This window comes from Caloenas nicobarica, chromosome Z (genome assembly GCF_036013445.1).
Source record: "Caloenas nicobarica isolate bCalNic1 chromosome Z, bCalNic1.hap1, whole genome shotgun sequence".
Lineage (NCBI taxonomy): Eukaryota > Metazoa > Chordata > Aves > Columbiformes > Columbidae > Caloenas > Caloenas nicobarica.
This window is the reverse complement of record NC_088284.1, coordinates 52,821,094-52,835,879: the sequence shown is the minus strand read 5'-3', so window position 1 is coordinate 52,835,879 and position 14,786 is coordinate 52,821,094. Positions and strand designations below refer to the sequence as shown.

Below are 14,786 nucleotides of genomic sequence, written 5' to 3'. Positions count from 1 at the left end.
GCAGCATTTCTAACAAGGAATGGATTAGCTTTATTCTGTCAAGTGAGCTATCTGGATTAGTGTCTGAAATGTACGACTTTAGTCAGTAACTCTCGCTACCAGCTCTTAATGCAAAGCCTTGTAGTATACGAGGGCATTCCACGTTGTGTGTGAGTTACTCCTACATTCTCCTCAACACACGTGTGCAAATACCACACTGGCAGAGTCTTCCACACCAAGACAAATCCAAATGCTATTCCTCTGAGACAGACAGCAAAATATTTGCAAGGGTAGAAGAGACACCAGCAAAGTTTCCAGAAAACTTCTCGCAACCATCTCCTTATCTATACTCTGAAAATGAAATATTTATGCATTCGGCATGTGAGGTAGCAAAAGAAGGAAGATTTTTTTAATCTCTAAAACTGTATATATAAAATGTTTTAAAATCAAACTATAAAAAGAGAAGACCAAGTGAAAGCAAAGTAACTTCTTCACTATTACAAATTCTGAACTCAGGACTCAGACATAATAAAAACGGAATATGCAGCTGCTAAAACATCACAGCTCCTCAGAAAGAATTTCTGTCAATCACAGAAAACACACTAACTTCCACAGCTTTCAAAGTCCCTAAATCTGGCTTTAGTAGATTTCCAAAAATTACTACTAAACTTTCATTACTTAGTTTGTCTTAAATCTTGTAAATTCAGCTGTTATTTTTAAATAAATAAAAGCATTTCAAGTGGAAGTATCTGTGAGATACCATTAAGGTACAATATTGCCATATGTCACAGTATTTCAAATAAATGTGGCAAAAACTTGCACTCAAGGTATAAAGCTCTCATTTGTGTACTTTTCCTTGAACCATAGCTCCACACTCCAAATGCACACTTTCCATTACTCCATCTCGTCTCTCAAATCTTGCCCATCAGCAATCTCATCTTGTGAGGACAAAACAAAACAACAAAACAGTTAAAATACTTATATGACATCAGAGTCTAAAGGTGCCAAGCAGAACAGGTCACCGTTGAGCTAACAGAACACATACAGATACATTCCAAATTCCAAATTATTTTCAGGGTTAACACTTACAAAAGCAGTAGAATAGTCCTTTTGTGCATTTTATTACTCTAACAGATATTGGGAGACTAATACTAAGAATTAGGAGACTAGATATTAGGCAAGCACTTCAGTATATTATATACCACGATACCATGGTACCATTATTTTGACTCCTTAGTTAATCACCCTTAGCTCAATAATAATGCAGCATGGTTGATACCAGAAGACTAATAACTTACTGTTGCCATGTTTCAAAGATGATGATAATCACATCACAAATTTACTATCTAATGAATGATATTTTGAGGTCACCCCAAAAGAAAAAAGTAGCAGTTATCCGGAACATACATACTATTTTCTCATTTATTATTTCACTACATAAAATGTCTATTAGATTCTTTCACCTTGTTCCCACAAGTATATTTTTATTCTTCACCTTGACAATTCTACCTTTACTTGCCAAGAACAAAAGGAAAATGTAACACATATTTAAGTAGTAAGATCAAACATTATTTACTTCCAACTTTAAGGAAAAATCTATTACTAGCCCCCTCAAAATAAATTCAGAAAAAGTTTATTAGGAAAAAAGTGAGTAACTTTTTAGAAACATCATAAAAGCCCAAGAGTAGTAAAGACTATTTAAAGTTAAAAATACATATAATTTATTCCTGTCATTGTATTTTTCACAGTGTCCCTTTTTGAGAAATTAGGTTCACAGGCTGGTTTATAGGTTGGTATTAAGTCTAATCTACACTCACTGGCAGTCCAGCAGTCAAGAATAATCTAGAGAACAATTTCCATCTTGATTCTGAACAGTGCTCTTATGTCCAGTGTTGATTAGTGCCCATTTCTTATTTAATAACTTTTGGGATAAGAGCCTATTCCTCTTTGTGCCTACATCCACAGATACTTCGCAGCAAAACCAAACCACTATTACAGAAAACTGCCTGACTATACGAAGACTTTCTGAACTGAAACAAAAGGCATGCAAATACATCATCCTTTGGAAATAACACTGAAGAACAGAGTTTTCTCAAAAGAAAGGAACCAGCACCAGCTAAGCAACATGCAAAATCTGGTAAACTAAATAGCTATCAAGCAGATGGTTGGCATTATCATTCAACGTTTAGACTAATAATTCTCCTAGGGAAAGTAATTAACTCCTCTCTTTTGCTCCTCTGTATTTGTTTCCTCTATTTTCTCCAATAATTACTATTTTAGCAGTTGTCAGATCTGCATTCTGAATTACATTTTCAGGTCTCACTGGAAAAAGAGACAAGTTTTGATCTTTAAGGGACTGTAGTCACTAACAAGGCTACTTCTGTGGACAGCATAAGTATTAAACCTCTTAGAGAGGCTTAATCTGAGTAACATTGCAAAAGCCAAATTATGTTTCCAGTTGTGTTCTGTTGCCCTGCAGGACTGAAGAAGACTCAATGCCCTGAGGAAGCATGCATTGCTGAATTACGTACAAGATCTCCCTTTCTAGAACACTCCGAAAACATTACATCTCCTTCTCTCCACAACAGGACTATCTGGTCATAAAAAAGCCTCCTCCTTCTCATTCATCAGGCTATAACCTTCATGAACAAAAAATTATTTATGAGCTTCCCTGATAATACTAACCACTTCACACAAAAATTGGTTTCAAAACTTTCTGGTTCTAACGGCAGGTTTGTCATGCAGCAGATCTTCCTTCTGACCTCATTTCAAGAGGCTAAGAACAAAACCTTTTTTAATGGGAAAGGCAGAAATAATATCTCAGCACATCCATCTAAATCTTATCTTTTACCCAAGGAAACAGTGAAAGATGTGAAAAACATTTAGGAGCGATATCGATAATTTTTGCAGATGTTATTTGTTAACTTTCCATAATGAATCTTAACAGGACAACAAGACAATTAATTATCACTTCCATACAGAAAAGATGTCATTACCAGCCTACGGAATGGATTAGTACGTTTTCAGGCACAAATTGACTACAAAGTCTGATCAGAAGCCACTGAATGTCACTCCTGCAAGAAATACACCAAGTTAGTAAGACTCCAACACCACAAGTATTTTTTTTTAAAGCTAAATTTAAGATGATAAAACAGACAATGAGGTAAAGTACCTTTCTAGCTCTGGCAGAAGGCTCCATACAATGTCCTAATTTAAAAGAATTTCAGTGTCAGGACTAGTTAGATCAAAACCCCGCAATGACCACATAAAGCGGGGCATTGGATGCTTGTGCAAAATGGAAATTTGTTTCAAGGCAATAAAGCAAATCCCAGACTTGACTTGTGCACGCTGATGTTAAGCAGACCAACATGGCCTTCCACAACAAAAGCCAGACTTAAAGAAAGAGGGGCCTTCTAGCTTACTCTTTCACCCCTTGCTTGTTCTTCCATATCTGAAGTGCTTACCTCTCATCACTACCACAGTGACCTATCACAGAAAGGTAGCAACAATATATGACAAAATACAGAAACTAGAAATAACATACTGGGCATAGTAAATGGAAGCACAAACAAGTACACACCTTCATAATCTTCTAGAAATCAAGAGGTGAAGCACATCTCATCACCTTTCAATATCCCTCCTCAGTAAGACAAAGGAATGAAATTCTGATTCTGTCTACATCAGCAGCAAAATTTTTGTTAGTCTCAATGGAGACTGAATTTCACATGATGCCTTCAAAACACTGAGAAGCTTATCCACGTAAGAGCTCACCAAGTCACTATATCGGAAAAGTTAGACCTATCAGCAATAATGGCAAATTCTTGTTGGATGTAATTTATTGTTTGTACCCCTTCTCCTATACCAAATCTGCCAGCTAACACGTCCCTCAGTATTTCGTGAGCTATCTGACGCAAACTTTTACTATTATGTTTTCATTACCCTCTTCTGGCAAATTTTATGCTCTCATATAGCTTCATGTAAGCCAAAGCAAAAAAGTCAACAAATTATAATTAGCTAGACACAGAGCAATTTCTGTACCAAAGTGCACTTTCTCAGTCAAACTTTCTCACCTGGTTATTACTGTCTCCTGCAGCTTAAATCCACTATTAGATATTTTTACTGTACCTTCATGTGCCTAAAAGGCTTTCTTCAACCTCTTCTCTACAGAACAACACTTCTTGAGAAAAAAACTGACCTGGGGGCGCTAGTTGGCAGCAGCTCAGCACCAGTCAGCAGTGTGTGCCCTGGCAGCCTGGAGGGCAAACTGCGTCCTGGGGAGCATCAAACACAGTGTAACCAGCTGGTCAAAAGAGGTGATTACCCTGATGTATTCAGCATTGGTGCAGCCTCACATTGAGTGCTGCGTGCAGTTCTGGGCACCACAACTTAAAAAGGATGTTAAGGTCCTTGAGGAGAGGAACAAAGCTGGTGCAAGGGCTGGGAGGCATGAACTGTGAGGAGCTGCTGAGGGATTTGGGCTTGTCTAGTTTGGAGAAAAGGATGCTGAGGAACAACCTCATTGCTCTCCACAGCTTCCTGAGGAGGGGACATGGAGAGGGAGGTGCTGAGCTCTTCTCCCTGGGATGCAGCCATGGGATGTGTGGGACGGGTTCAAAGCTGTGCCAGGAGAGGTTTAGACTGGACATGAGGAAGCATTTCCTTACCAAGAGGGTGGTCAAACACTGGCACAGGCTTCCTAGAGAGGTGGGTGATGTCCCAAAATATTCTGTTCATTCCATTCTCTTCATAAAGAAAACCAATCATCTAAGCTTCCCCCATCAATGAATCTCCTCTCTAATTAACTCGTGTTTGTATACTGCTTGAGTGGAATACAATGAAATTTATTTCCTTAAAATTCAGTTCCTCTGAAAAAAAACTTTAACTAGAGATGAATTCAAAGTTACACCATTAAATAAACAGCCCAAGTCCCTTTCCAGAGTTACCACACTTTGAGCTACCAGTGAGGGGGGGTTGCATATACACCAAAAAGTTCTTTTTTTTTTTTTTTTTATCTTTTTAGATGTTTCACTTTAAGTCCTGCAATTAACACATATCCAGTAATTCCCTAGTTTTCAAGCAGAACATACATTAAATTGTACACACCAAGTTAGAACACTAGTTGTCTCTTCAGAGGAGTCACATTTGACCTGTAATGTAAAAGAAAACTATTGTACTAGTATACCAAGGAACACCATTCACTTCTGCCTGTACATACTAAAGCTAAAAGGAGGCAGGGGGAAAAGGCTAAAAAAGTTCCTGTCAGAATGTCATCTTCCTCTAACTAAGCTGTGGAGAAGAATCTGCAAGTGGGTAGCATGGTCTGAAAATACTCACATTTGTTTAATCATTAAAAAAAAAAAAAAAGGCATGCAGAAGGGGATGATGACAGGGACATAATCTATTTAGACACAGAGAAGAATTACTAGCCTTTCTTCAATTAAACTGTAAGTTCACATTAAAGGGCTTCATATTAGCAATATTTATGCCTTTTTATATTAGCAATAATTATGCTTCTTTAATAAGTCATACAACTTTGCTAAATTCAAGCTTTACCCAACTTACAGAAATATAAGACACATGGTCCAAACTCTCTCACAAGTACTTGAACAGCAGTTGAAATACTGCCTATGGTTTTGATATCCAGAGTTATTCACACAGTGTATAGAGTGGTCTTGCTTATACTAAGTGAATTCCTTTTCTCCAAAAATCTCCAGAACTGTTTTTTCTAAGAACTTATAATATTTACTACAGTAATGAAGCAGATACTTTGCATTGAAATTCTTCAGCTCCACAGAGTTAAAGCTTTCCTACATAAGTATAAGGAAACAGAAAATTACTTGTTCAAAGTCAATGAGGAAACAAATGACAGAAAGAGATAAAAGACACAAATCTCGTATGTTGTAGCCCATTAGACAACACTGCTTCTCACCAGTTTTCTCAAAGATAATACATTATTCAACGTAAGCTCCTCAAGCATGACACAATGGTCTGTGCAACGATGAATGGCCATATTCCACCAAAAAGAAAATGCACACACCACAATAATGGGAAAACATCTTCTTTTCAGGTTTTATTACACAAACTTACTTTCATATGAACTCTAGTGACAGCATAAGTGTAAGTAAAAATTATACATATTTATTCTAACATAGTTGAGGCTACCGAAATTCTGTGAAAAACATTCACATAGTCCACATACAATGAAAGCAAGTTTGCAAATACAAGAATGCATTCCTCTTAGCCATAAAAAAACCTTACCTAAGAGTCTCATACTTTTCTCCCCTCTCTCCCTGACCAGTCACGCACAGAAATACCCACAGAATAAAATCTTCTGAATAAAGATGTATTTATGGCACTAAGTACACCTGACAGAAAAAGGGTATTCTTCATAAGATAAAAAATAACTTAATGACATCCACATCAACATCTACACCTTTTTGTTGTACATTATTTGAACAGAGTCCCACAGACACTTGTCCCTAGAGTCTATTGACAAAGTTTCATGCTATTCACAGGCACTGGATCAGGCTATTCATTCTTTGCAAATGAGATAAAAGTTTCCTCAGACACATCTAGAGCAAAGACTTTCAGTGATTCACTCAGTCAAAATCATATTGCAGCAACAATTAGCTATGTGGGCATTTAGACTGCAGACAGGGTACTGACATTCAAAGCGATGAGGCATTGATCTGGGGAATTCTCAGTTACTCTTGCATATTCTACATGTGTGCACTTTTCAATCTGCTAATAGCAGATCCTGTGACCTGCCAGTAAGATTTTTGTCACATCTGTTCATAAAAACCTCACAATTTAGCAACACCACCCTTTATGTGAAATTAAAGCTATATAATTCTGGTATTCTGTGGGGAGTTCCTTATGAATTCGGGTCAGTTGATGATAGATGAGAACTTCTAATGTACAACATAGGAAAAAAATATTAGCCAGCGGTATGTCTCTTGGCCTCTTCTCCTTGGACACTCATATATGTCAATTTAGTTGTATACTATGATACTTTATTACAGTCACTGTTTGGAGTATTTCAATACTGTCACATAATTAATCAAGATTTATAAAATAAACATGTCTAGTGAATCTACTAGTAGGGAGGAAGGACAGCCTTGCAGTTTGGCTCCAGGAATCAGAAGCCTAAGAGTCCAATTCTCACTTCTGACACACCTCACACACAACACTAAAGAAATCATTTCAGTTTCCAAGGCCTGTTCTGCTTCGCCTCTAAAGAAGCCTGATTTGTCCTGCTCTGACTTTAAAGTTTAATAGTACGGTCTACTTTTTTACCTTTCTTTTTAAAATCAAACTAAAAATACGTTTGATATCAGATTCGCTACATTTGTGAGCAAAAATAACTTATTCCTCTCAACGATTTATGAAGTACCTTGTGCTGCAGTAGCCTCCTAGACTGTATTTCACCATATTACCATAACTCACTGATGCTGTGCAGATTACATTTGAACAAGCCATCTGTCTTTAGATTGTGTCCAATAATATCAGTATAATTCATGACTAGTAAGTTTACAAAATATAACTCATGGCATTGCTTATCTATAGAATTTCTATTAAAAGTTAAAAATGAGTGCAGAATTTATGTGCCAGAACTCTGCAACCATATGCAAGACTTACAGTTAAAAAAATCAATATCAGAAACCTCTGGCAAATATCATCTGACATGAGTCCATCCTTTACTATTACACAGTTTGAGTAAAAGCACTCTTGAAAAGATGTTAAAGGAGTTGTAACTAAAAACTCCCAAATTCAAAGATTTTAATGTTGTTAAGTTAATGTAGATTTCTCTTTATGATTTATTATTAATTTATGTTTAATTAGTTTATGATTGATATAACACTAATAAAAAGTACTTTGTATTAAGGATACAGTGTTCAACTCCAAATCATCACACACCACTTGTCATAGGCATCTAAAATCAGTATTATTTCTACAGTGAAATGCATAACTAAGTCTTACTAATTTTTACATACTTTTGCAATACCAACAAAGTTATTTGCCCTCACAAAGGAGAAAATATTTAACATATTCTACATTTCTATAACTTACAAAGTAGACTACCTTTTCCTACCGTGGTTTCAGAAGTTGGTGGGATGTGCCACCAATTTTCAAGACACAAAGGGTTTTTTTAATTCCAAAGCTACATGAAGGAAAACAGATTTTTAATCAGCATTACCACGGTCATCACTTCATAATAATGACAGTCATTTATGATAACATTAACCAGAAAATCTAGTCTGGGAATACCCTTCTTAGTGAAGACTGTTTAATTCAAGATTCTAATTGATTTTTGAGAGCCGTTCTACTGTTTATACATGAGATCTTTAGAACCTGGCATATATTTGTGCATTTTTGGATCAGGTTGGCAGAAAATATGTTGTATTAATAAAAATTTTAAAATCTGATAAATCAAAGACTGGAGATTTTTATTTGTGATTAATCTCATGCAATATATGTATCTTCCTGTAAACGTGAAAAATTATTCCATATATATTAAAGGACTCTTAACATTTTCTGAATTATTGCTTCAAGCAAAAATTATTTCACCCACCCTTCACAAGAGCCTTCACCCATCTTTTGAAACATATCTTTGTAAACACCAGCACTTTCACAACTCTAGGTCAGTATACTGAAACATATGGCTTCGGGAAAAAGAAAGAAAAGGAATTACGGTTTAAAAGTACACTGAGTGCACAAGGCTGCTTCATTAACAGAACAACTGTGCCTAGTACCTTCCTTTGTTGCTTAAACTCTCCATAACATCACTCTTAAAACCTCAACTCCACTGGTGTCCCTTATGACAGTTTCACCCATGGCATCCTATGGTTAATTTAACGCACATACGACCCAGCTGGCCAATGCGCATGTGCTGACTAGATGGAGAACTACTGCCAAACATAATGTGGAACAACGGTCTGTCTCAAAATGTATAGGAATATTATTGTTTTCAAACCTCCAGCCTGCTTCCAAACTTAGTTAAAATTGGCTAACATGTTCAGTTCTTAGTGGCCAAAGACATAAAGACGTGGAATCACAGACATCTCATTTTCCGAAGATACCAAGATAAGCACAGAAATGCCTGTAAGTGAAAAGATAACCTTCAGGTTCTGCTCCCGACTCGTACTTCCCCACTGCCATGTTTTCTAAAGACAAGTTTCCACTGAGCGTTTATATTCTCATTGCAAACCAACCACTGGAGGACAACCATCATAAGCCTTCAGCAGGTCGGCTTCTACTCAAGAGATGGCAGTCGTGAACAAACATCCACAGGGAGAGGACGCGGCGGAGACCCCAAAAGGGAGGAAAAATGATGAACAAGAGGGCTTTCCAGCAGCACCAAAACCAAATAACAAAGCAAATAATCCATGTAACTCAGAAAATAAATTTAATGTTTCTTGGTTTAATGGCCGCAGACAAGAAAGCTTTGCTTTTACAAAAAAGGTTCATAGAATTTGCACTGGGGGTGAGGGGCAGGGAGAGGGGAAGCAAGATTCAAATCCTCATAATTACATATTGAAAAAAAATTCCAAATTCTCAAGATCCTGCTGTTTTCAAACTTCTCTCAACACTTATGAGGCATTGGTCTTCCTTAATCTTTTGTTTGATTAAAAGGCCAGCTACACTATCTGACAGTATTCTGTAAAAACATACTGTACTGGAGTTCCTCCACCAGAACAGATGTCTGTGAGTGTCAGATTGCACAGTACAAAAGTTGGTGTACTGCTAAATCAGAAACAAAGCCATACACCTTTTACTCCCTCTCTCTGTAAACTACTTAGGCAGGTATCTATGGATTATAGTTGCCTTTATCACGTACATGTATCACAAAATGACATTTTATTGCTCAGTTTCCAAAGTTCCTACAACAAAGGGGAATAGCAAGATGCAGACACCGCAGATCGGGAAGTCTCCCTCTTTTCAAAATGTCTTCAGTACCAGATGATGTTGACCAAGTGACAGCTGTTAACCAGAACGTGCATGCGGCCCCACATATTTATCACAAGCCATTCCAATGCTTCATCAGTGTATCAACACCCTTTTCTACTATGAAGCTACAAAGTTAGCAGGCTAGAAGGTGCAGAAGCAACATAGGTATAAAAGATGCCACCTTCTTCCCCAGAGCCTTCACTGTGCTGGAGAAAAAAAAAAAACCTCAGACTGGGTTGTTCAAAACACTGTTCCCAGAGTATGGAGGTACCTCCATGCGCAAACAATAAAAAACCTGGTGACAGAGATACCTTAGATCAATCTTTTGCAGTAGTTAGAGGAGTTACTCAGTACAAGTACTATTTAGTATCGTTTCTGTGGGATTCTAAGAACATTATCCTTTCCAGGCAAGTGGCTCCTTTTTAGAAACGAAACAGGGATTACTTTATTTTATTAATATTTCCAAGGAACATAATAGTTCAGGTGTTTTTCTTCACTTTTCCCTTCACCTCCAGAAACAGGCATTTCTTCAAAATCTTACCTTTACTTCTATTCAGCAGAAAATAGCTAGGTTAAATTTCCCTCCTGTCTATCAATGTATTCAAAACCTTACCTCCCAAGAAAACCAAGCTGTTTTCAGTGGAACTAACTACTCTGAAGTTCTTTGCCAAAATTTTGCTGAAACACTGCGCCTAAAAGATTTGACAACGTTTTTTGCTATGCTGTAAGAAGTTAAACGCCTTTAGGAGAGCAGGGATCTGAACTTGATGATCCTTACAGGTCCCCTTCCAACTCAAGATATTCTACGATTCTGTAACTCCATGAGCTTTGACAGCCCACAGCCTAACTGGCATTCTGACTAAAAAGCTGAACCAGCGCGGGGCCACGAAGATGATGAAGGGAGTGGAGCATCTCCCTTATGAGGAAAGGCTGAGGGAGCTGGGTCTCTTTAGCTTGGAGGAGACTGAGGGGTGACCTCACTAATGCTTATAGATATCTAAAGGGTGAGTGTCACGAGGATGGAGCCAGGCTCTTCTCGGTGACAACCAACAGTAAGACAAGGGATTAATGGGTGCAAACTGGAATGCAAGAAGTTCCACTTAAATATGAGAAGAAACTTCTTCTCAGTGAGGGTGCCAGAGCACTGGAACAGGCTGCCCAGGGAGGTTGTGGATTCTCCTTCTCTGGAGACATTCAAAACCCGCCTGGACGCCTTCCTGTGTAACCTCATCTAGGTGTTCCTGCTCTGGCAGGGGGATTGGACTAGATGATCTTTGGAGGTCCCTTCCGATCCCTAACATTCTGCGAAAGCCTTTTCCCCTGCGTTAGGGCCGCGAGGCGAAGAGCACCGAACCAGGGCCCCACAGTCGCGGCGGCAGCAGCGGGGGATGCTCCCGGGGAAGCCCGGCGTCGGGACGCTCGGTGCGCAGCGCACGGGATGTACAACCGAGCGCAGCGCCGGCCCCCGCGCCACAGCCGCCTTCCTGGGAAGGCCCGGGGCGGCTCGCCTCGCCCGTCGGTGCCGACGCTGGGCCCGCTCCGGCCTGTTCCCCGCCGCCAGCTCCCGCGGCGAAGGGCAGCGGGCCCTCCCCTCCGCACAGCCCCCCGCCCGCTCCAGCGCAGCCACGCATGCGCGGGCCCCCTTCCCCGCGCCCCCCCCGCTCCCCCTCGACGGGGCGTCCGCGACCACCGAGACGAGCCCGGCGGGGGCGGAACGGGCGGGAAACGCCGCTCCCCTTTCAGCCAGCAGGAAGGGCCCCCGCCGCCGCGGAGTTGGCGGCCGCCCCGGAGCTCCCGGCTCTGAGCGGAGGGGTGGGGGGAGCCGCACACACACATCACTCCCCCCCCAGCCGCTGTACCGGCTCCCGGCCTCGGCTCCGCCCCCTCCGCAGCGCCTTACCCTGCGGCCCGGCCCGCGCCGCCGGTTTGGGATTTGCGCGCGCTCCGCGCCTGCGCCGCCCGCTCTGGCGCTCCCCGCTCTTCTCCTCCCTCTCCACGGCGTCCAACAGCGCGTCCGTCCCCACTCGCTTCCGGTTTCAAACGCGGGGGCCCAGTGCGACCTGGGTCCGAGACAGGAAGTGCTGCGTCCGCGCGGCTGGTGGCCTCGAAGGGCTGCCGGGGGCCGGAAACCGAGATTCTCGCGTGTAGGAAACGATTGTTTTGCAAATATAACGGGCTCAGGCAGGATCTCTGAGCAAAGCAATTTTTTTTAATAACGATATTGCCACACCGGGTGTTCTGCCTAAAGGTAGGCACACATAATAGGGCAAAAAGCCACTGCTTATATCCCCCCAAAATCCCGGCCGCAATCTCCCTCCCCTGTTCCCCAGTGGTTGGGTACCTGAGGGTTTACAGACTACCCCGAGGCATACAATACCCTTCCCCTTATCAATCTATTTAAGGTACGGATTCCTGGTACTTTGGCTACCCTTCCCCCTGAATTAACCTGTGAGTACAGGTATCAGCATGTATACCGCTATCAGTATATATTCCGGGAAAAGGCTGTGTTTTACATTGAGGATTCACAGTCCGATGTGTCTCGGTCCTTACCCCCTGCTGGGGTCAGGTCCCGGGTCCTCAATTATGTAAAAACAACAGTTCTTCGTTAAACATTCCTTAAACCTGGGGAAACAGAGCGAAATAGGAAAAGCCAGTTTTGATGCTGTTGTACAAGGGAAGTAACAACTCCGCAGGGAAATAAAAATGACGGGCTCGTTATGCCCCCGGTGAATGTAGTGGTGAGTCTGCCAGGGGCAGTTTGGTGGCGGTGACCAGGTGAAGGTACCTGCCCATGACCCACCATGAATGAATAAATCCTTTGTTTCTTCCTCTTTTGGTAAGACTAAGTGCAAAACTTGTTAAACATTTGCTTGTTTGAAGTTTTCTCGACACCAACAGGCCTTTTCGCCTGTGGGGAAAAAAAAAAATGCAAACAGTGTGAGTACAGGTGGTAGATAGGAAATTTTCCTTTGAATAAACTTAGGGCTTGAAAAAATAACCAGTTTCTCTAAATTAAATTTGTGCTGGTACTAAAAATGAGCAATACACACATGGTACACCGTACTAGCCCTCAATTTGTTAAAAACCATCAGTACTACCAAGAGCTGTACTCTTATCACTTAACCACTGTTGAGTTATGCTGGTCCTCTAGGAAATCCTGCTGGAAATACCAGCCCCACACACACTGACTGCTCGGTGCTGGCCTGCTCATCACTCCCTAGCCCACCGACACGCTCATACTTCGTTCACCATCCTGTCATGCTTCCTCTTTTGCTCACCTACTCCTCCTGTTTACCCTGGTGATTTTTCCACTCTTTCACATTCACTACTTGGCAATGAAGAACTGGTGGGAAATGGGTCCAGTACTTCCGCCTTTTTGAGAAGCTGTCAGCACTTAGAATTTCTTTCTTTGCTAGCATCTTCCTGTTCCCGCGTACATATGCTTACACTACTCTGTTCTTTCTCCTTGAAGAAACTGTGGATAGTGAGGCACTCGTGATCCTACCTGAAGAAAAACAAAACCAATTATTTGAAAGAATAAAGTCACTAAGGGAAAATGCTTGCTATCTTGAACCTAGGTTGGAATGTATCTTTTCAGATGGATTTTAAATTAAATACCACCGACATAATTAGGCTGAAATAACAGGCTACTTTGTATTAGATTTGTGTTCCAGATTTTTATTCTGCATAAACATAAGACTAGCACTGCTGCTAAAGCTGAAGTTGCTGGTTTTCCTCTTTACCCAGTCCATTTGATGTCCAAGCTCCTTACTCTTTTCTGGCCGCCACTGCTTTCAGTTGTCTGTAAAATGAGACAAAATCCCCTTCGGTACGAAGGCAAATTCAGCCTACCCAAATAGTGAAATCCCCATGTGTGAATACTTACATCACTTTTTTTCACTTCATCCCATCAAATCAGCAACACCTGATGCATTAGAGGCTTGTCTGTGGACGTTTCAAAGTACTTTCTTGGGAAACAGCAACTGCTCATCAGGCAACCCACCAAGACAAACTGATGGGGGTGTTTCCCACACATCCAGCACATCTGCAGAGCACCACTTGGAGCTTGGGTGTGATGCCCTTGTTTGCACTGTGGGTCCGGATCATAACTCATGCAAGTCTTTAATCATTCTGATCCTCTTTCTTGTCAAATGAAAACATGGGAGAATTTGTATTTGTTTTCTACCATCGTTTTTTTAACACTTCCTTAGATGGCAACATTATTAATTATTACATTGCTGAAGCACAGAACTGTTCTGGTACAGTGGAAGATGCTTGCATGGAAGAAGTTTGATAACATCATTTTCCATGTTTCTGACTGAACATATTCCATTGTTGTCCAATGTCTCTTTCTATTCCACAGTCACAGAGCAGCAAAAAGCCATCTTTGGTAATCAGCTTGATGTTTGTACCATCCTCAGAGCCAATTTTCTTCTTGGCATTTAAGAACATCGTGGTATCAGGTACAGTACACACATGTATAAAAATAGGAATAAATATAATAGCAAAGATGAAAACAAATGGTTAATATGCATAAACTCTAATGGGTGGAAAGAACACTTGGTAGTGTTACCTTCAAATGACCCTCATCTTAAACAGTCATGAAATAAGTGGCAATGATATGAATAATGAATTGGGTAGTACAAATCAAGTGAATGCCAATACAAACGTTATGTTGCTTCAGACGTTCTGCATGCAGTTTGCCACTCTCCTACATTTAATAAATGCGAAACATTTGAGTGTAAAAAAATGCTATTGGGGCTATTTTTTGTAGCCTTGATCTTTAATAGCAGGTTCTATTGCCCATAGAGCTAATCCAGCTGCCCAGTCTTAAACAGGGAATTACTAGTAGTAAGTTT

At 40.6% G+C, this 14,786-nt stretch overlaps 1 protein-coding gene across 2 annotated transcripts in view; it reads right to left on the bottom strand.

The window, feature by feature from the left end:
* The window catches only part of FANCC (FA complementation group C), an 81,545-nt gene extending 69,609 nt beyond the window's left edge, over positions 1-11,936 (bottom strand). The window contains exon 1 of one of the 2 annotated variants that reach the window (XM_065655567.1): positions 11,828-11,936. The gene's annotated coding sequence lies outside the window, so the exon portion shown is untranslated. The remainder of the gene's footprint in view (positions 1-11,827) is intronic. The other variant, XM_065655566.1, reaches the window with a different exon arrangement.
* Between the last annotated feature and the right edge of the window lie 2,850 nt (positions 11,937-14,786).